Genomic DNA, 20,365 nt, shown 5'->3' on the forward strand with positions numbered 1-20,365 from the left:
GATCTCCTTGCAGTCCAGGGGACTCTCAAGAGTCTTCTCCAACACCACAGTTCAAAAGCATCAATTCTTTGGCACTCAGCTTTCTTTATAGTCCAACTCTCACATCCATACACGACTACTGGAAAAACCATAGCCTTGACTAGATGAACCTTTGTTGACAAAGGAATGTCTCTGCTTTTTATTTTCTGTCTAGGTTGGTCATAACTTTCCTTCTAAGGAGTAAGTGTCCTTTAATTTCATGGCTGCAATCACCATCTGCAGTGATTTTGGAGCCCCCCAAAATAAAGTCAGCCACTGTTTCCACTGTTTCCCCATCTATTTGCCATGAAGTGATGGGACCAGATGCCATGATCTTAGTTTTCTGAATGTTGAGCTTTAAGCCAACTTTTTCACTATTCTTTTTCATTTTCATCAAGAAGCTCTTTAGTTCTTCTTCACTTTCTGCAATAAGAGTGCTGTCATCTGCATACCCGAGGTTATTGCTATTTCTTCTGGCAATCTTGATTCCAGCTTATGCTTCTTCCAGCTCAGTGTTTCTCATGATGTACTCTACATATAAGTTAAATAAGCAGGGTGACAATATACAGCCTTGACATACTCCCTTTCCTATTTGGAACCAGTCTGTTGTTCTATGTCCAGTTCTAACTCTTGCTTCCTGACCTGCATATAAGTCTCTCAAGAGGCAGGTCAGGTGGTCTGGTATGCCCATCTCTTTCAGAATTTTCCACAGTTTATTGTGATCCACACAGTCAAAGGTTTTGACATAGTCAATAAAACAGAAATAGATGTTTTTCTGGAACTCTCTTAATTTTTCCACAATCCAACGGATGTTGGCAATTTGATCTCTGGTTCCTCTGCTTTTTCTAAAACCAGCTTGAACATCTGGAAGTTCATGGTTCATGTATTGTTGAAGCCTGGCTTGGAGAATTTTGAGCATTACTTTACTAGCATGTGAGATGAGTGCAATTGTGCGGTAGTTTGAGCATTCTTTGGCATTGCCTTTCTTTGGGATTGGAATGAAAACTGATCTTTTCCAGTCAGCATTACCTTATACCATAACCAGACAAGAACACCACAAAAAAAGAAAATTTCAGGCCAATAGCTCTGATGAACTCAGATGCAAAAGTTCTCAACAAAATATTAGCAAGCCGAATTCATCAGTACATTAAAAGGGTTGTACACCATGATCAAGTGCGATTTATTCCAAGGATATAAGAATAATTTAACATCCATAAGTTGCTCAATGTAATAAGCATTAAGAAAATGAAGAATAAAAAATCATATGATCATCTCAATAGATGCAGAAAAATTATTTAAGAAAATTCAACATCTATTCAGGATAGAAACTCTCAACAAAGTAGGAATAGAGAAAACGTACCTCAGCATATTAAAGGCCATATGTGGTAAGTCCACAGTTAACATCATATTCAACAATGAAAAACTGAAAGTTTTCCTCTTAAGATTTGAAACTAGACCAGGATACCTACTATCACCGCTTTTTTCAACATAGTACTAGTGGTCCTAGCCAGAGCAATAAAGAAAGAAAGTTTCCATCAAAACTGGGGGGGGTGGGGGGGGGGTGGGCGGGGACAACAAAGTGAAACTCTCTGTGGACTATGTGATTTTATACATAGGAAATCCTAAAGACTATACCAAAACATTTTTTGAACTAATAAACAAATTAAATACAGTTGCAGGGTACAAAATCAATATACAAAGATCTCTCATATTCACTTTCAGCAAACTCAGAGAGAGAAATTAAGAAAGAAATTCCATTTACAATTTTATCAAAAAGACTAAAATACATGGGAATAAATTTAACCAAAGAGATAATAGGCCTGTACACTGAAAATTATAAAAGATTGAAGAACACACAAATAAATAGATATTCCATGATCATGGATTGGAAGAATCAATATTGTTACAATGTCCATATTACCCAAAGCAATCTGCACATTCAATGCAATGCTGATCAAAATCCAATGGTATTTCTCAGAGAAACAGATCCTAAATTTTGAATAGAACCACAGAAGACTCCAATCAGCCAAAGCAATATGGAGAGAGATTAACAAAGCTGGAGGCATCATTGTTCCCTGATTTTAGACTACATTACAAATCTATAGTAATTGAAACAGCATGATATTGTCATAAAAACAGACATATAGCTCAATGGAAAAGAATAGAGAGGCCACAAATAAATCCCCACATATATGGCCGAGTACATAGCCAAAGGAGCAAGAATATAAAGTTGGGAAAAGAGTCTCTTCAATAGATTATGTTCTGCAAACTGGTGACAGACCAGGCAAAAGAATACAACTGGACTACTAGCCTATGCCATGTGCAAAATTAACTCAAAATGGATGAAGGACTTAAATATAAAACCAGAAATCATAAAACTCCCAGAAGTCAATATTAGCAGTAAACTCCTTGACATTGGTCTTGGCAAAGATTTTTCGTATCTGATTCCAAAAGCAAAGGAAAAAATAAGTAAATGGGACTACATCAAAATAAGAACCTTCTGCATAGCAAACTGTCAACAAAACAAAAAGAAAACCTGCTGAATGGGAGAAAATATTTGCAAATCCTTTATCTGATAAGTGGTTATTATCTAAAATATATAAAGAACACATAAAATTCAAAGTGAAAACAAAACAATTTGATTACAAAATGGGCAGAGGATCTGAATAGACATTTTTCAAAGATAACATACAGATGGTCAATAGATCATTTAAAAATGTTCAACATCACTAATCATCATGGATATGCAATTCAAAATCACAAAGAGGCATCACCTCACACGTGTTAGAATGACTAAGATCAAAAAGGCAAGAAATAACAAGTGTTGGTGAGGATGAGGAGAAAAGGACACACTTGTGCACTGTTAGTGGGAATGTATACTGGTACAGCCACTATGGGAAATAGTATGGAGGGTCCTCAAAAAAGTTAAAAGGAGAACCACCAGAAAATCCAGCAATTCCACGTCTGGGTGGAATCCAAAGAAAAGAAAAACACTAATTTGAAATCATATATGCACCCCTATGTTTATATATATATAATATTATATACACACAATGGAATATTACTTAGCCATAAACAATGAAATCTTGCCATTTATGGAAACTTGGATAGATGGACCTAGAAGTATTATGCTAAGGAAATAAAGCAGAGAAAGACAAATACTATATGATTTCACTTATATGTAGACTCTAAACACCAAACCAAACAGTCAGAACAAAGCCAGACTTATAGAACTGACTGATGCTTGCCAGAGGGGCAGGTTTTGGTGGGGAACAAAATGAGTAAAGGAGGTAAAGAGGTACAAACTTCCAGTTATAAAATACATAAGTCATGGGGATGTAATGTATAGCATAGTGTACATTATGATAATATTGCAGTGCATATTTGAAAATAACTGAAAGAATATATCGTAAAGTTTTTATTATTCACACATACACAAAGTTCTAACTTTGTTATGGTGGCAGATGGTAACTAGACTTATTGTGGTGATCATTTCAGTGTGCACAAATATTGAATCATTATGTTATATACCTGCAACTGATATAATGTTATATTTCAGTTATACTTCAAATAAAAAAAAGAAAATTCCAGGAGATAGTGAAGGACAAGGAAGCCTGGTGTGCTGCAGTCCATGGGATCGCAAAGAGTTGGACATGATTGAGCAACTAAACAACAAAAATAGAAAAAAGATGGAGTCAAGCATCATTAGTGAGGTGAAATATTTAAGATATATAATTTTACTTAACTGAGGTAAATATAGTAACTTGACCTATGTTAATAAGGAGCTTTCTAGCAGGGAAAATTGAAATGTCTGCCTTAATGAAGAAAATTAATAAATTTGTTATTAGAATTTAGAATGTTAATGATTCATCTAAAGTGATTGTGAATAGCTTGTTTTCTTAACTGGTTTTAAAGTGTCTGATTTTTTTTTTTTTTTACACTATTAATTTATTTAGCTAACTTTTCCTCTCTGGACTGTGGAACTGTAAACCAGTTCAGCTGCTGCTCAAATGTTAACCAACTCCCAAGTGAAGTCTATGCTAATGATGCTATAAGACATTTAGGGGTAACAGACTCATTCATTTGCAAAATATTCACAGACATGGAAGATAAAATAGTTTGTTACTCAGTTGAGATGCTTGGAAAATATGTTCAAAGGATCTCACTCTTTTCCTTTTGAAATATGGAACATTACAAAACACATGTGCTTACATGGCTTAGATACACAAGCTAAGAATGTTTTTAAAGTTAAAAAAAAAAAGATTAGAGGAAGGAAAAGTCCTTTAATTGAAAAGAATCTCCGCCAATATAAGGAGAATAACATTTCAGTATCTGAGAGCCTACCATGACCTGCACTGAGACAGAAGATGCAACATTTGAATAATCAATGGAAAGTTTTTGTATAGTCGGTAATTATCCCTTTCCAGAAAAGCAAAGGGAAGGCCCACATTCCATGTCCCAATGTGGCTCCATTCTGTGCACTCTGACTGCATCCCGGTGACACGACCCACACAATGGTCACAGTCACCAATGCAGTGCTGGCGCCTGCGAGCTTTAGTTTGTTAAGGAAAAATACTATTTTCCATGTATGTTTAAATAATACAGACACATAGTATTAAAAAAACAGAAGCTCTGGGTCTGTAATTTGATTCTCAGCCTTTGCAAAATAGGCAAAAATCCAAATATTTCTCTCTGCTAAAAAGAGTTTAAAATACGTTTCCAGGGATAACTTGGCTGGAGAGGCTAACTTGGAATTGGTGAGCTGAAAAGTTTGATTAGGTGGCAATCTGCATTTCTGAGAGAGAACCAAAAGGGCTCTTGGAATTAGCTGAGATCCAAAAGGAAGGTGGGCTCTACAATAGAACTTTCCAAGTTAAAATCAAGTGCTCATGTGTGGTGGTGGTGGGGTGAGTGAGGGAGTTGGGGGGGATTGAAGGGGGTAGGACACATTATTTTTGAAGTTTTAGACTTAGATCATGGAACAAAGTAAGGTAATACAAGGCCCACTATAAATCTGGCTCTAGAATCCTTTGTAATTAAATCTCTAGGACTCCAGATATAATACCTTGGCTGGAAGCTGTATTTCAATAGTGGTCCAGAAACGTATATCACTTGCCAGCTAGGGAAGCATCATTCTCTAAACACATATCATCCACACTGCCCTGGATCCTTCAAGTCAGGCCAGTCACATCCCAGGGGGCTCAACAGGTGAATCTCACACCAGCAGATATTTTAGGTAATCTCTCTCGCATTGCTCCCAAGATGCTTGTTCTTGTCTTCACTCCCTGAATCCAGCTGTCTACATTCCAATAGTAGTCGTTCTACATTCCTATAGTAGTTATTCTCCTTTGGGTTAAGTGGATTGGAGCTCAGCACTCCCACTTGACTGTCAGATTTCCCACTGTAGATCCCAGACTGAAAAGCATCGCCTCTGATTGGGTCTATTTCCCCCTCTCCCTCCAATGAGTTTCAAATATCTCTTTGGTAGAAATAAACAACTTTTCCTAAGCCTTATGAAACAAGAGATAAAGATGACTAATACCTGTTCCCTACTTTCAAGGAACATACAATCAACTGTTTTAGGTAAGATATTGACAAGGAAATAGGGCTAATATTATTATGAATCTCATGTTATGAGTGCAGGATGAGGGGATGCTCCATTGCCAAGATAAGGGAAAGAGCAATTCTCTTTAGAAAGACCAAGAGTATAATAGTTATGAAAAGATTTTGAGGGAGCTACAACTGGTGTTTGCTTTAGTTATTTATTGCTGCCATTAAAAAATAATCATAAACTTAGTGACTTAAGACAAATTTATTACCTTCAAGTTCTATAAGTCAGAAGTCTGACATTGGTCTCACTGGACTAAAATTGAGATGTTAGCAGGGTTGTGTTTCTTCTGGAAGCTTTGGAGAAGAATCCACTTTTAAGCTCATGTACATCATTGACAAAGTTCAGTACGATGTGGTTGTAGGATTGAGGTCCCCATTTCCTTCCTGCCTGTTGGCTGGGGCTACCTTTAGTTTCTAAAAGCCTCTCTCCATTCCTTACACATGATCCCTAAACTTCAGAACCAGAAATGGCATCAATCTTCTCAGGCTGCCCATCTCTTCTCCCTCTGTCTCTTCTGCTTCATCTTTCTGTCTTCCCCTCTGCCCTTAGGGACCAGATTACCTTGGGTTTACCTTGGTAATACAGGATACTCTCCTTTATCTTAAGGTCAGCTGATTATCAAGTTTAATTTTATACACAATCACAGGCAGAACCCAAGGTGGTAGAATTCATGGGAGCCAAGTCTTATCTAGTAACGTGTTTTGATGATATTAAGCAAAGGAGTACAGAATAGAATTCAAATCATGCCCATATTAAACAGGTGCTAAGTTGCTTAGTATGACTCAAGTTTGGAAACACGAGGTAAATCAGAATCCATTTCTTTCTCAAAGTCTCTCCTAGAGAAGAAAACAGACTTCTTTTCAAATAATTTTGATACAATAAGCTATTTGCAAAGTGACAACCAACATTAATCATTTTGTGGTTTTCTTTTGATAGGCTATGTTTGTCTTTTGAATTTTACAAGTTGTATTCCATCGTGTATTTAGGACCAGGATAGGGCCTTCCCAGGTAGCACCGGTGGTAAAGAACCTGCCTGCCAATGCAGGAGACATAGAGACATGGGTTTGACCCCTCGGTGCAGATCCCCTGGAGAAGGGCATGGCAACCCACTCCAGTATTTTTGCCTGGAGAATCTCCATGGACAAAGGAGCCTGGCAGGCTATGACCCATAAGGTTGCAAAAAGTCGGACTGAAGTGACTTGGCCTGAACACATGCACACAGGATCATGATAAAAGTTTTGAGGACCACTGAAATGCATGCATGCATTGGCCAAAAACAGGGCAAAATGAGATAAAATCTAAGAGAGCCCCATCCTTGATTGTCCCCTTGTCCTCACCTGCAGTACTGACTCTGACCTCCCATCCTGGTTTCAACTTGCCACTCAACTTGGAATATTCTCTCCTTTCCATCATAGCACTGAAATGGTAGAAAATCAGATAATAAGAGCAACATTCCATTTGGCACTTTGAAACTCATGTCTCATTTGCATCTCCTGTGGAGCACTCTCTGTTCTCCAACATCCAGTCTTCCTTCCTCCTTTGTCACCTCTACCACTCAACTGATATATTTGATAAGGGAATTGAGGACCAGAGGGCCTCAATTTTATTCATTTTGGAATATCCTCTTAGTCTGCCCATACCAGACCTAACAGTGTTATAGATAGTGAAGCCATTCAATAAAGTTGTAGTAAATTAATATTTTTAAGGCAAAAATATTAAAACTAAGTCTTTGATTGGTTTTAGAATTTAAAGTGAGTGACAGGAAATGGCATTTACTACCTGAAATTTTTCTCTTTTTCATGCAAAGGAGAAAGCAAGTGGCTAAGTGGTGAGGTATGAGCCTCAAAAGATTAGGGAAAACAAACACAATTGAAGAAAATTTCCTGTGATTCAAATGCAAAATAACTGAATAAATGTCATCCTGAAATGCCCTGTGGGATACAGTAAGTCCCCTTCAGGCCAGTGTGTGTGTATGTGTGAGAGTGTGTGTTCAGTTGCTATGTCTAGTCTGACTCTTTTTCAACCCTGTGGACTGTAGCCTGCCAAAATCCTCTGTCCATGGGATTTTCTGGCCAAAGACAGGAGTGGGTTGTCGTTTCTTCCTCCAGGGAATTTTCCTGACCCAGGGATGGAACCTGTTTCTTCCCTGTCTCCTGCATCGCAGGTGGATTCTTTATCGCTGAACCATTGGGGAACTAACCCTCAGGTTGAGAATGTTCAAAGAGTTGGAGTCGAACCTGCGTTCCATCAACGACAGGAGCGAGTGAAATTGCAACTTGCCCTCCCATCTTTCATTGCTGAGGATCATTCAGTTCTATCATCTCCCACCTCCTCTCCCTCCTCCAGGCAGTAACTCTTCTTGCCTGTTCACTCGATGCCAGTCCCTGTATGCCAGCTATTGTATTGTACAACTATACTTTTCTAAGTAGTGTACTGTAAAATTAAAAATGTTTTCTTTATTTTTTGTTTGCTTTTTCTGTACTATATGTATGAAAAGTATTGTAAACGTATTACAGCACAGTACTATATAGCAGATTGTGCTAGTTGAATTCCTAGGCTAAATTTGTTGTGCCAACAAACAAATTGGACTTACAACTGCTCTCAGAACAGAAATCATTCAACTTGTTCATAAGTAGGGGACTTACTGTACAGGAGTTGTGAAAGGTGAGTAGGGCCATTGTACACATTCTGGAAAACCAAACATTTAAAGCAGACATTGAGAACATTTGGTTCCATATTCATCCTTCAGGGCATTAAAATTGCCAGTCAGTTGACCTTAAAATAGGAAGCTTATAGCTCAGTGGTAAAGAATGCACCGGCCAATGCAGGAGCCATAAGAAACACAGGTTCAACCCCTGGGTTGGGAAGATCTCCTGGAGGAGGAAATAGTAACCCACTCCAGTATTCTTGCCTAGATAATCCCATGGACAGAGGAGCTTGGCAGGCTACAGCCCATGGGATCACAAAGAGGCAGACATGACTAAGCAACTGAGCACGCATGCATGCAAGGTGGGCCCAACATAATCAGAATGATCCTCAGAAATGGAAGGGAAGGCAGAGGGTTAAGAGTCAGAGAAGATGTGATGAGGGAAGCAAAGTCAGAGTGATATGACCTGAGGACTCCACTCGTCACTGTTGGTTTTGATGATGGATGAAAGGGCCATGAGTCAAAGAAGGTGGGAGCCTCAAGCAACTGGAAAAGGCAGGGAAACACATTATCCTCAAGAGCCTCCAGAAAGGGACATAGCCCTGTCTTGAATTTAGCCCAGTGAGAAATGTGTCAGACTTCATTTGTGTTGTCTCAAGCTACTCAATTTGTGGTAACTTGCTACAACTCTCACAGGAAACAAACAATTATATAATTAGTCAATGTCCTGTTGTCTGTGGTGGACAGCCCACAAGATGCATTGTGGGAAAGCAGCCCTCTGATTTGCTCATGCTCCATGAATAAGGCTAACTGACAGACTCCAGGATGTCGTGGGGCAAAGGTCATTGTGACTCCCCAGCCATGGAGCCCCAGACTGCTGGGCTATATGGGACAAAAGCCCAAATCCTAATCATTGCAAAAGTTAAAACTGATATCATACAAGCCGAGTTCAGCACTCAGATGCTTTTACTCGTACATAGAATCTTTTTTTGTTTTTTGTTTTTTTAATGTGAATTAGTTTCCAACATTTAAAGATTCTCTTGAAGGAAGAGGGACTCCTTCTAGGGCAAGAGAGTGGGCTCTTGTCTAACACTCAGAAATGAATTGTCTGAGGAGACACACGTACTGACACAGCAAGAGACTTTATTGAGAAGGGGTGCCTGGGTGGAGAGTAACTGGCTAAGGGAACCCAGGAGGACTCCTCTGCCACATGGCTCACAGTCTTGAGTTTTATGGCCAATCATTCTAATACAGGGTCCTTCCTGCTGGTTCATGCATTGTTCAGCCAAGATGGATTCCATCAAGGAGGATTCTGGGAGGTTGGTAGGACACATGGATTATTGTCTCCAGTCTCCTTTTGACATTTCCTGAATTCGGCTGGTTCGTGGTAGCTTGTTAGTCCCATGATCCTTACCAGGACCTCCTGTTGTTAAGACAGCTCTTGCAAGTGGCTACTATCTTGCCTGGGTATGGCGCAGATGGCTTCAGTGTTTCCCCTAACCATTCCACTTAAGCATCAGGATTTCTGGCTTTTCTTGGAAAAAGTAAATCAGAAAATGTTGCCACGCTTGAATCCCGTGGGAGTGGAGTCGTGGCTGCTCTTTAGACAGCACACTCACACTGTTGGCTCCATATGCTTTACTCTACTGTCTCACACCCTCTCCCTGTCACCCTACCACACGGCCCAAAGGGACCAGTGTGCAATCCCTGGTACTCTGCTTGTGTACAATACACATTTCAGAACCGGCTTAATTATGGAAAGGTGCTAAAGGGAATCTAGCCACTTTCAATGCTTTTATCATACATGATAGCAAAGAATGCCTTCATTGATTTCAGAGACAAAAAATCCCAATAGTTTGATTCATTCCTCCATTCCATCCAAGTTCTTAGCAAGACCAAGAAACACTGGCATTGGTGCCTCACAGGGAATTTCCAGATCTACTTATGATTCTCATTCTGATCAGCTAAACCTTTGCTTCTTTAAGAATTTATAGAAAACTGACTTCAACAGGTAAGGGAAGAATTTTCTAAAGGGTATGTATATAAATCAAGCTGGACTACTTTCAAGATGATAGACAATGAACTTAAACAAAATGTCAAATGGTCTGATAGCATTTTCACGTGTGCCCAGCCAAGGTTTAGAGAAATCCCTGTGCACTTTTATTGGATTAACAACACGTCAGCTCTGACATCAGCTGCAACACAATCTGCTATTGCAAAATGCACTTAGGAACCCTGATGCATTAATTGTTATGTTTGGCTTCATTACACACTTATCTTTTTCCTCATATCTGAAAGCTAGTGGTTATGGGCTAGAATTTTTGGAGAAGTGATACCTTAGACGCTCACACTTGAAACAGCTCTGCACAGTGATGGAATGTCATAGTTACAGAAACAAGAAAGGAGAGTTGGCTCACAAAAGGGTCAGTGTCCTGAGTGGCTGGGTAGGAATCCACTTTTTCCACCTCAGGCTCTCATCTTCAGCCTACATGTAGTGAATAACCAGCCATACATGTGCAAAAGAGCAGTTGGGCTGGGCTTTGACACGGCCGCTGTGGGTGTGATAGATGTGCAGAAATCCAACCCTTCCCAGGGGGGTCAGGTGGCACCATCAAGACAAAGTGAAACAACTTTGTCCTGGAAAAGAACTTTTTTTTCCCGCTATTTGTGCCAAAGTGTTACAGTATCCCTACTAAATTGGAAATCTATGCAAATAAAGAAAAAGCCAAAATGAAGCCCTGAATTGAAATACTCTCTGCATAGAATATATTTAAATTGTGCAAAAATTTCTGTATGAAGAAAGAGAGAAAGAAAAGAAAAAAGAAATGGCATTCACTTCTCATTTCCAAGGGCGAGTTGAAAACATCTGCTTTCTGGATTACAGAGTGAGACAGTATCCACATCTGTGAAAAAGCAAGATCTCTAAAATCTTTCCTTTGGAGGCTGTGGATAAAACAAACAAGGGGAGGATGAATTTCCCTCTGGTCTGCAGAGGCTTGCCTGAGCAGACAGAAAAATAGAGTACATGCCTGCCCACCATCCCAACTAATAAAACTTGTGAAATATTTTTTCCATTGTCTTTTCATTGCTTTTCATTCTCTCCCTGTCTTCTTACATCTCTTAAGCAGTGATTCTGATGGGACCTGGGTTTATTTGAGCCTTTGATAAAACACATACCACTACGCTTTTCCCCAGCCCAGGACTCAAGGAGTTTTGAGAAATATCTATAAATTTTCCTAATTGCTAGACAGTTTTTCCACTTCTAGGCCAACTGGCTTCCCTTAGCCATAATGTCGAGCTCTGACCTATGACATGAGGGGCTCCTAATTGATGACTACCAAATGCTGAAAGGGGCTTTGGTTTTACTCATTTTTCTTCATCTGATTCTCAGCCTTGGGGCAGGCTGGCTCTTTAGTCCTGGTCTGAGTGGGCAGAAATGTGCCAATTCAGAAGGGAAACTGGGAAGGGGACAACTGTGTGTGCCTGTTGTGTGCCAGGCAGTGTGCTGAATTTTGCCTTACTTTATGGTCACAAACACTTGAGAGGTCAATTTTCGTCAGTCTCGTTTAGACAATTAAGGATGTCAGATAAATAAGTCGATCATCTTAAGCCAGTGAGTGGCAGAGCTGGCAAACCAAACCAAAGTTGCCTGCCTCTGAAGCTTTAGTTATCTACACAGCTTTGATAAGTAATGGGTCTTGAAACTTCTTAAAAGATACTTTGATGCTTGCTCTTTGGAACTTTTTATCACTTATATTGTCCCTGCTGCTGCTGCTAAATTACTTCAGTTGTGTCCGACTCTGTGTGACCCCATAGACGGCAGCCCACCAGGCTCCCCCGTCCCTGGAATTATCCAGGCAAGAACACTGGAGTGGGTTGCCATTTCCTTCTCCAATGCATGAAAGTGAAAAGTGAAAGGGAAGTTGTTCAGTCATGTCTGACTCTTCGCGACCCCATGGACTGCAGCCCACCAGGCTCCTCCGTCCATGGGATTTTCCAGGCAAAAGTACTGGAGTGGGGTGCCATCGCCTTCTCTGATATTGTCCCTAGTATTAGAGAATTCCCACGCAGAGAATTACATATGGCAATAAGAGCTTTGCAGAATTCATTTGTAACATACCTCAGCTCAAAATTAATTTCCACTTTCAAATCCAGATGACATCTCAAAAGGATACTGTCAGGTGAGAAGATGAGAGTAGGTAATTACACAGAATGTAGGTGACCTCAGTTATTCTACCAGTTATTGTACCAGTTATATAGGTGATCTCAGTTATTCTACCAGTCCCCACACATCCCATGGCCATCAAGTTGTTCACGTGGCTGTAAATGTGTGGATCCTTTTAAATAAGAAAGAATTTGGATCTGAACAGATTTATGGGAAATTGTCAGAAGCAGAGATGATTCTGAGGGACCAATCAGTGGGCAGTAAGACAACTGATGCAATCTGCAAACATAAGCCCAGGCAATTAGAGGAATGAAGGGCTTCTTGGGCAACCACCTACTCTCTACTTCCCTTCCCCCAGCAAACCTTTGCTTGATTTCAGACTTTCTACCTCCCAGTATACATTTTTATTCCAGACATCTCATTTTGTGTGTTTATACAAAAGATCAGGGCAGTTACATGCAAAGGTCATGGGCTGTGGAATTAGAATACCTGGTTTCAAATTACTGTATCACACTGAAATACTGTGTGATCTTGGGCTAATTACCTAACCTCTCTGGACCCTTCTCTGAAAAATCAATTGCTCTAAATCTTATTGAGACAAGGTAAATAACACAATTCCTGGCTTATAGTAGGTATTAAAAAAATAATACTATTTCTCTTTACTCTTCTTATTTGCTTTTTCAGAAATGCCCTGGGGTCCTAAGGAGTTTCCTTTTTTTTTTTTTTTTTTTAATGCAAGCCTCAAACATTCTTAATTTGGTGGTGGTGTTGAAGACTACCTTTTTATACAGTTCATGGGGTTTTCACAGCAAGATTACTGGAGTGGTTTCTCATTCCCTCCACTAGTGGACCATATTTTGGCAGAACTCTCCACTCTTCTATTCCATTTGGGATTGATGTCAATGGAACCTAGATTTTGGGTTCAGATTACTGGCAGAGATCTCTCAAACTCAGGGAAGATCCAGTCCCAGTAGACAAATTCTGATAGAAGACAGCAATGAAAACCCCATACTTCACCAGTGAGTGCTTTTAGGATGAGCAAAAATAATGTAAACTTCTACCTAAAGAAGTGGTAAGGAAATTCTTAAGTCAGAGCCTCAAGAGGAAATGGGAATTTGTTCCTTGTTTACCACTTAGGTGGCCACTGGTGGGCATGATGCCTGGAGAAATGGCAGCCATCTTGAATCCATGAGGTGTCAGTCACAAGGATGAAACCAATGTGCTGAAAATGGTGGAGGAATGGGTGGAAAGAGCTTGAAGGACTCTTGGTAACATTATGGAGTTGCTGAATGAGTCTTTGGCCATCCATCTTCATATTTGTTGTTGTATGGGATAATTAATGCTTCAGTTCAGTCAGTTCAGTTCAGTCGCTCAGTCATGTCCGACTCTTTGCGAGCCCATGAATCACAGCACACCAGGCCTTCATATCCATCACCAACTCCTGGAGTGCATTCAGACTCATGTCCATCGAGTCAGTGATGCCATCCAGCCATCTCATCCTCTGTCGTCCCCTTCTCCTCCTGCCCCCAATCCCTCCCAGCATCAGAGTCTTTTCCAATGAGTCAACTCTTCGCATGAGGTGGTCAAAGTACTGGAGCTTCAACTTTAGTATCATTCCCTCCAAAGAAATCCCAGGGCTGATCTCCTTCAGAATGGACTGGTTGGATCTCCTTGCAGTCCAAGGGACTCTCAAGAGGTCTTCTCCAACACCACAGTTCAAAAGCATCAATTCTTCAGTGCTCAGCTTTCTTCACAGTCCAACTCTCACTTCCATACATGACCACAGGAAAAACCATAGCCTTGACTAGACGGACCTTTGTGGCAAAGTAATGTCTCTGCTTTTCAATATGCTATCTAGGTTGGTCATAACTTTCCTTCCAAGGAGTAAGCGTCTTTTAATTTCATGGCTGCAGTCACCATCCGCAGTGATTTTGGAGCCCATAAAAATAAAGTCTGCCACTGTTTCCACTGTTTCCCCATCTATTTCCCATGAAGTGATGGGACCAGATGCCATGATCTTTGTTTTCTGAATGTTGAGCTTTAAGCCAACTTTTTCACTCTCCTCTTTCACTTGCATCAAGAGGCTTTTGAGTTCCTCTTCACTTTCTGCCATAAGGGTGGTGTCATCTGCATATCTGAGGTTATTGATAATTCTCCCGGCAATCTTGATTCCAGCTTGTGCTTCATTCAGTCCAGAGTTTCTCATGATGTACTCTGCATAGAAGTTAAATAAGCAGGGTGACAATATACAGCCTTGACGAACTCCTTTTCCTATTTGGAACCAGTCTGTTGTTCCATGTCCAGTTCTAACTGTTGCTTCCTGACCTGCATACAGATTTCTAAAGAGGCAGGTCAGGTGGTCTGGTATTCCCATCTCTTTCAGAATTTTCCACAGTTTATTGTGATCCACACAGTCAAAGGCTTTGGCATAGTCAATAAAGCAGAAATAGATGTTTTTCTGGAACTCTCTTGCTTTTTGCATGATCCAGAGGATGTTGGCAATTTGATCTCTGGTTCCTCTACCTTTTCTAAAACCAGCTTAAACATCTGGAAGTTCACGGTTCACATATTGCTGAAGCCTGGCTTGGAAAATTTTGAGCATTACCTTACTAGCATGTGAGATGAGTGCAATTGTGCGGTAGTTTGAGCATTCTTGGTATTGCCTTTCTTTGGGACTGGAAATGAAAACTGACCTTTTCCAGTCCTGTGGCCACTGCTGAGTTTTCCAAATTTGCTGGCATATTGAGTGCAGCACTTTCACAGCATCATCTTTCAGGATTTGAAAGAGCTCAACTGGAATTCCATCACCTCCACTAGCTTTGTTTGTAGTGATGCTTTCTAAGGCCCACTTGACTTCACATTCCAGGATGTCTGGCTCTAGGTGAGTGATCACACCATCGTGATCATCTGGGTCATGAAGATCTTTTTTGTACAGTTCTTCTGTATATTCTTGCCACCTCTTCTTAATATCTTCTGCTTCTGTTAGGTCCATACCATTTCTGTCCTTTATTGAGCCCATCTTTAAGTCAAATATTTTCTCATCTGCAACTACAAGTGTTATTAATTCTCTGATGTCTGCTTCTCAAAACTAATATGAGAATTATGAACAACAGAGGTAAAGCATCTAGAAAGTGCCTGTCACTTGGTAAACAGCTGGCAATCATATAGCTTACATTTGTTATAGTTGTTAATATATAGGCTTTCTAGGGGAGCAGTGGGGTCCTCGACAAATGGAAGCTTCCTTTAAGCATGCGTTGGTGTAACAGAAAAAATTCATACATTCCATCAAGCCTATTAAGGGTCTTCACCCCCATCACCTTGAGATTCCCTGAGATATTATCAATAGGCACAAATAAAATTTTGAAATTAACTGAATTTGAAGTGTTGCAAGTCAGATAAGAAGAAACAATATTAAACAAACCCTTCTCATTCCTAAGGAATGGGTGAGTTTACTTAACCATAAGTAAGGCTCTCCTTCCAAGCACTTCTTTTCTCCTCCCTGTGAGCTCATTTGGCTTATCTTTTTAGCCAGAGGGGAATTTCAAATCTGTCAGTGTTACTGACTGGATAAATAGCTTGCAAGGGAAGGACAGTTGGAAATAAGTCTAAACTGCCATTTGTTGACAGTTTGAGGTTTATAAGTTGTCTAGAAAGTTAAAAAAAAAAAAAAAGACTGAAATGTTAATCATGGGCTAAAGTAATTCATTCACAAATTCAATCAACTTTTATGAAGTTGCTGTGCTTGGTGCTGGGGAAACAAGGTCAAACAAGCCAGGGGCCTGTCATTCTGGGATTAGACAATCTAGGATGAAAGACATATGAGCAAGTGTATGTAAAAAATCTATTGATATGGCCCAAACTGTATTTATACAGTGATGTTGAAATCAGGATGACCACTGGGATCACTGCTATTCATTGCTACCAGTGACTGAGCACTTCCTATGTACCAGGTTTGTCTCAAGTTTCTTTATCTGCACTGTTTCTTTTTTTGTTTTTGACAGGAAAGTAGGATTTATTGGTGGGTGTGAGTAAGGAGGGTAAGGCTCTTATGAGTTCAGGGCCCACTATTTGTTCAGAGGGCCACAATTAAGGATGTATTTGACCCCACAGCCATCTGGGATGAGTCACTTTTCTGCAACCATGTTTTCAAACTCATCCACCTTAAACTTAGTAAATCTCCACTTCTTGGAGATGTGCATCTTCTGGTGACCAGGGAACTTGGCCTTGCAGAGGGCCTCAATCACATGCTCCTTGTTCTGCAGTTTGGTGCAAATGGACATTATGACTTGGCCAATGTAGACCCTGGCCACTGTGCCCTGGGACTCTCCAAAGGTACCTTGCATACCTGTCTGGAGCCTAGACTGAGGACAGCATGCCAATCATGAATGTTCACTATATAGGACTGTTTCCAAGGTCCCTTACGGCAACCTGTACAGGCAACAGGCTGCATACACTTACCTAGGAGGCTGCTATTCGCAGCTTATCTGCTCTGATTTGCATAAAAATTCTTTCTGATCATTCTGGTTGTTGTGTCCAATTTACAGAAGAACACACTGAGACCCAAATGTACACAACTAGTTAGTGGAAGGAGCTAGAATTCATATCTAGGACTTCTTAAATCATGAAGCTCATAGACCTTATTAAACCATGGTAGAGGTTTAAACAGTGAACCCAGGTCTCCTGCATTGCAGGCAGATTGTTTACTGTCTGAGCCACCAAGGAAGCCCAAAATGGAGATTGAAATGCAAAAAGTAATTAATTCTGTTGCCAGTGCTGAGTCATGTCGGGGCAGGGGAGGGAGGAAGGATAAGAAAAGGCTTCAAACAAGAGTTGACCCCCTGTGGACATTTCCTTCATAGAAAAAGACTTCTCAGAAGCAAATATGTGGTCCATGGTCCTATAGCATATTTTCTAATGTGAGAGAGGAAAAAAAAAAAAAAGGATGGAGGCAGAATGGTATCTGAATAGGCCCAGCACCCCTGGAAAACTGCAAACCTCCAATGTAATTGGGACTTCAGGGACCTGGGACTGCTTGTTCTGCTAAAGTACTTGAAATTTCATGAATAAAAGGTTTTCTATGAGTACAAAATTATTGTGATTGTCTACATTAGACCACAGAAACACTATAAACACTCAAAGAGAAGGGGAGATGTCTGAACCTATTTGTTCAGCATATGAAAGAGACAGGGAACCTGGATACTTTTGAAATCACTTGTAAGGAAGTTTCCTAACCAGACATCCAAGACCAAGAAATTCTTTTAGTCATATCTGATTCTGTTCTTTTGCATATACCTTGACTTGAGTGGTGCCATAATTTTCCATGAAGTAATTATCAAATTTTTTTAGTCAGTCCAGGTTTTTGGACATCAGGTAGACATAGAATTGAGAGGCTAATTTTAATTCTTCCTATTATTTTAAAGTTTCCCCCAATAAAACTACTTAACAGATGATGGTTCCCTGGTAGTCTAGCAAATGTTCCATAGGCAATTTGATAGCTTAAGAGAACAAAACAGAATTTCTCTGCCTAGAACATTTTGGCTCATCTCTTCATTGTTCATTTATAAATCATATTGTTTTAGGTGCATCTTTTATATTTCAAATTTCAAAACAAACTTCAAAAGTTAAAGTGTGATATTATTCCATTTATGTGAAATATCCAGAACAGGCAACTCCATACACATAGGAAACTTCATAGCCATTAATCAATTGCTCCCATTCCCCTTTTGAGATGATGAAGATGCTTTGGAACTAGGAGGTGGTAGCTGCACAATACTGTGAATGTACTAAATGCCACTAAATTGTTGCTTTAATATGGATAATTTCAAGTTATGTAAATTTTATCTCAAAAAAGTGTGAAAGCCAAAATAAGAGCTCTTACTTTCCTCTCTGAAAGATTACACATTTGATATACTTTTCTTTCCTCTGTAGACTTTTCTTTCTCATTTTAACTGATATTGTTTAGGATTTAAGATAAAGATTGCTATTTTTTTTTTTTACAATACATCAATAGTTTTCTATTTTTAGACATACTGTTGACATTCATGTTATACCTCATATGCATTAGCTTTCTAGTCTAAATTGTGGATTTTTTAATTTCATTGTCCACTAGTATTTGAAGAAAACATTATCGCTTCCCCATTCTTGAATATGTTGCAGCATTCTTTGAGCAACTTTTAAAGTAAGAGTATACGTATTAAATGTTTTCTGAAGCCTTTCACTCCTGAAGATGACTTTCAGTTACTTTCACTTACAAATAATAAATGAAACTTTCGCAAAGAGTCAGACATGACTGAGTGACTGAACAACAACAATCATCAGAGAAATGTAAAATCAAAGCTACAGTGTCAAAATGATGACTAACATCAAGAAGTCTACGTATAGCAATGTTGGCGAGAATGTGGAGAAAAGGCAGCCCTAGTACAGTGATGGTATTGTGAGCTGGTGCAGCCACTATGTGGTGCAGACACAAAACATCATGGAGGTTCCTCAAAAACTAAAAGAGCTACAGCAATGGCACCGAAATTCCACTGCTGGGTGTCTATCTCAAGAAAATGAAAAGCCTAATTTGAAAATATTACATGCACTCCGCTGCTCATAGCAGCATTACAATAGCCCATTTTTAGAAGCAACCTGAGTACTCATGAACAAATGAGAAAGTAGCTGTGGAAGAATCATAGAAACAATAGAATGTTGTTGTTGCTCTTGTTCAGTTGCTAAGTCATGTCCAAATCTTTGTGACCCCATTAACTGCAACATGCCAGGCTTCCCTGTCATTCACTATGCCTCTGAGTTTGCTCAAACTCATGTCCATTGAGTCAGTGATGCCATCCAACCAGCTCATCCTCTGTTGCCCTCTTCTCTTGCTCTCAGTCTTTCCCAACATCAGGGCCTTTTTCAATGAGTTGACTCTTTACATCAGGTGGCAGCTTCAGCTTCAGCATCAGCCCTTCCAATGAATATTCAGTGTTGGTTTCTTTTAGGGTTGACTGGTATGATCTCCTTGCTGTCCAAGGGACTCTCTCAAGAGTCTTTTCCAACACCACAGTTCAAAAGCCTTAGTGTTCAGTCTTCTTTATGGTCCAACTCTCACATCTTTACATAACTATTAGAAAAGCCAAAGCTTTGACTGTATGGACCTTTGTAGGCAAAGTGATATCTCTGATTTTTTATATAATGTCTTGGTTTGTCATAGCTTTCCTTCCAAGGAACAAGCCTCTTTTGATTTCATGGCTACGGTCACCATCTGCAGTAATTTTGGAGACTGAGAAAATAAAATCTGTCACTGTTTCCACTTTTTTCCCACCTATTTGCCATAAAGTCATGGGACTAGATGCCATGATCTTAGTTTTTTTAATGTTGAGTTTTAAGCCAGCTTTTTCACTCCTCTTTCACTCTCATCAAGAAGTTCTTTAGTTCTTTGCTTTCTGCCATAAGAGTGGTGTCATTTGCATATCTGAGGTTGTTGATATTTCTCCTGGCAGTCTTGATTCCAACTTGTGCTTCATCCAGCCAGGCATTTCACATGATGTACTCTGCATATAAGTTAAATTAGCAGGGGAACAATATACAGCCTTGTCATACTCCTTTCCCAATTTTCAACCAATTAGTTACTCCATGTCTGGTTCTAACTGTTGCTTCTTGACCTGCATACAGATTTCTCAGGAGACTGCTAAGGTGGTCTGGTATTCCCATATCTTTAAGAATTTTCCACAGTTTTTTGTGATCCACAGTCAAAGATTTTAGCATAGTCAATGAAGCAGAAGTAGATTTTTTTGTTTGTTTTGAAATTACCTCTCTTTTTCTATGATCCATTGGATGTTGGCAATTTGATCTCTGGTTCCTCTGCCTTTTCTAAATCCAGCTTGTACATCTGGAATTTCTTGGTTCATATATTGTTGAAGCTTAGCTTGAAGGATTTTGAGCA

At 39.7% G+C, this 20,365-nt stretch overlaps 2 long non-coding RNA genes and 1 pseudogene across 2 annotated transcripts in view; 2 read left to right on the top strand and 1 right to left on the bottom strand.

Moving 5' to 3' along the window:
• Positions 1 to 20,365, top strand: part of LOC102402292 — a 72,292-nt gene that overhangs the window by 32,457 nt on the left and 19,470 nt on the right. The gene's annotated exons all lie outside the window — the stretch shown is intronic.
• Positions 1,608 to 8,088, top strand: LOC123465599. The gene is made up of 2 exons (XR_006640878.1): positions 1,608 to 3,731; positions 7,794 to 8,088. It is a non-coding gene; the product is annotated as an uncharacterized LOC123465599 (long non-coding RNA).
• On the bottom strand, positions 16,842 to 16,944 carry LOC112584107 (annotated as a pseudogene).

The sequence above is a fragment of the Bubalus bubalis genome, chromosome 3, assembly GCF_019923935.1.
Source record: "Bubalus bubalis isolate 160015118507 breed Murrah chromosome 3, NDDB_SH_1, whole genome shotgun sequence".
Classification (NCBI taxonomy): Eukaryota; Metazoa; Chordata; class Mammalia; order Artiodactyla; family Bovidae; genus Bubalus; species Bubalus bubalis.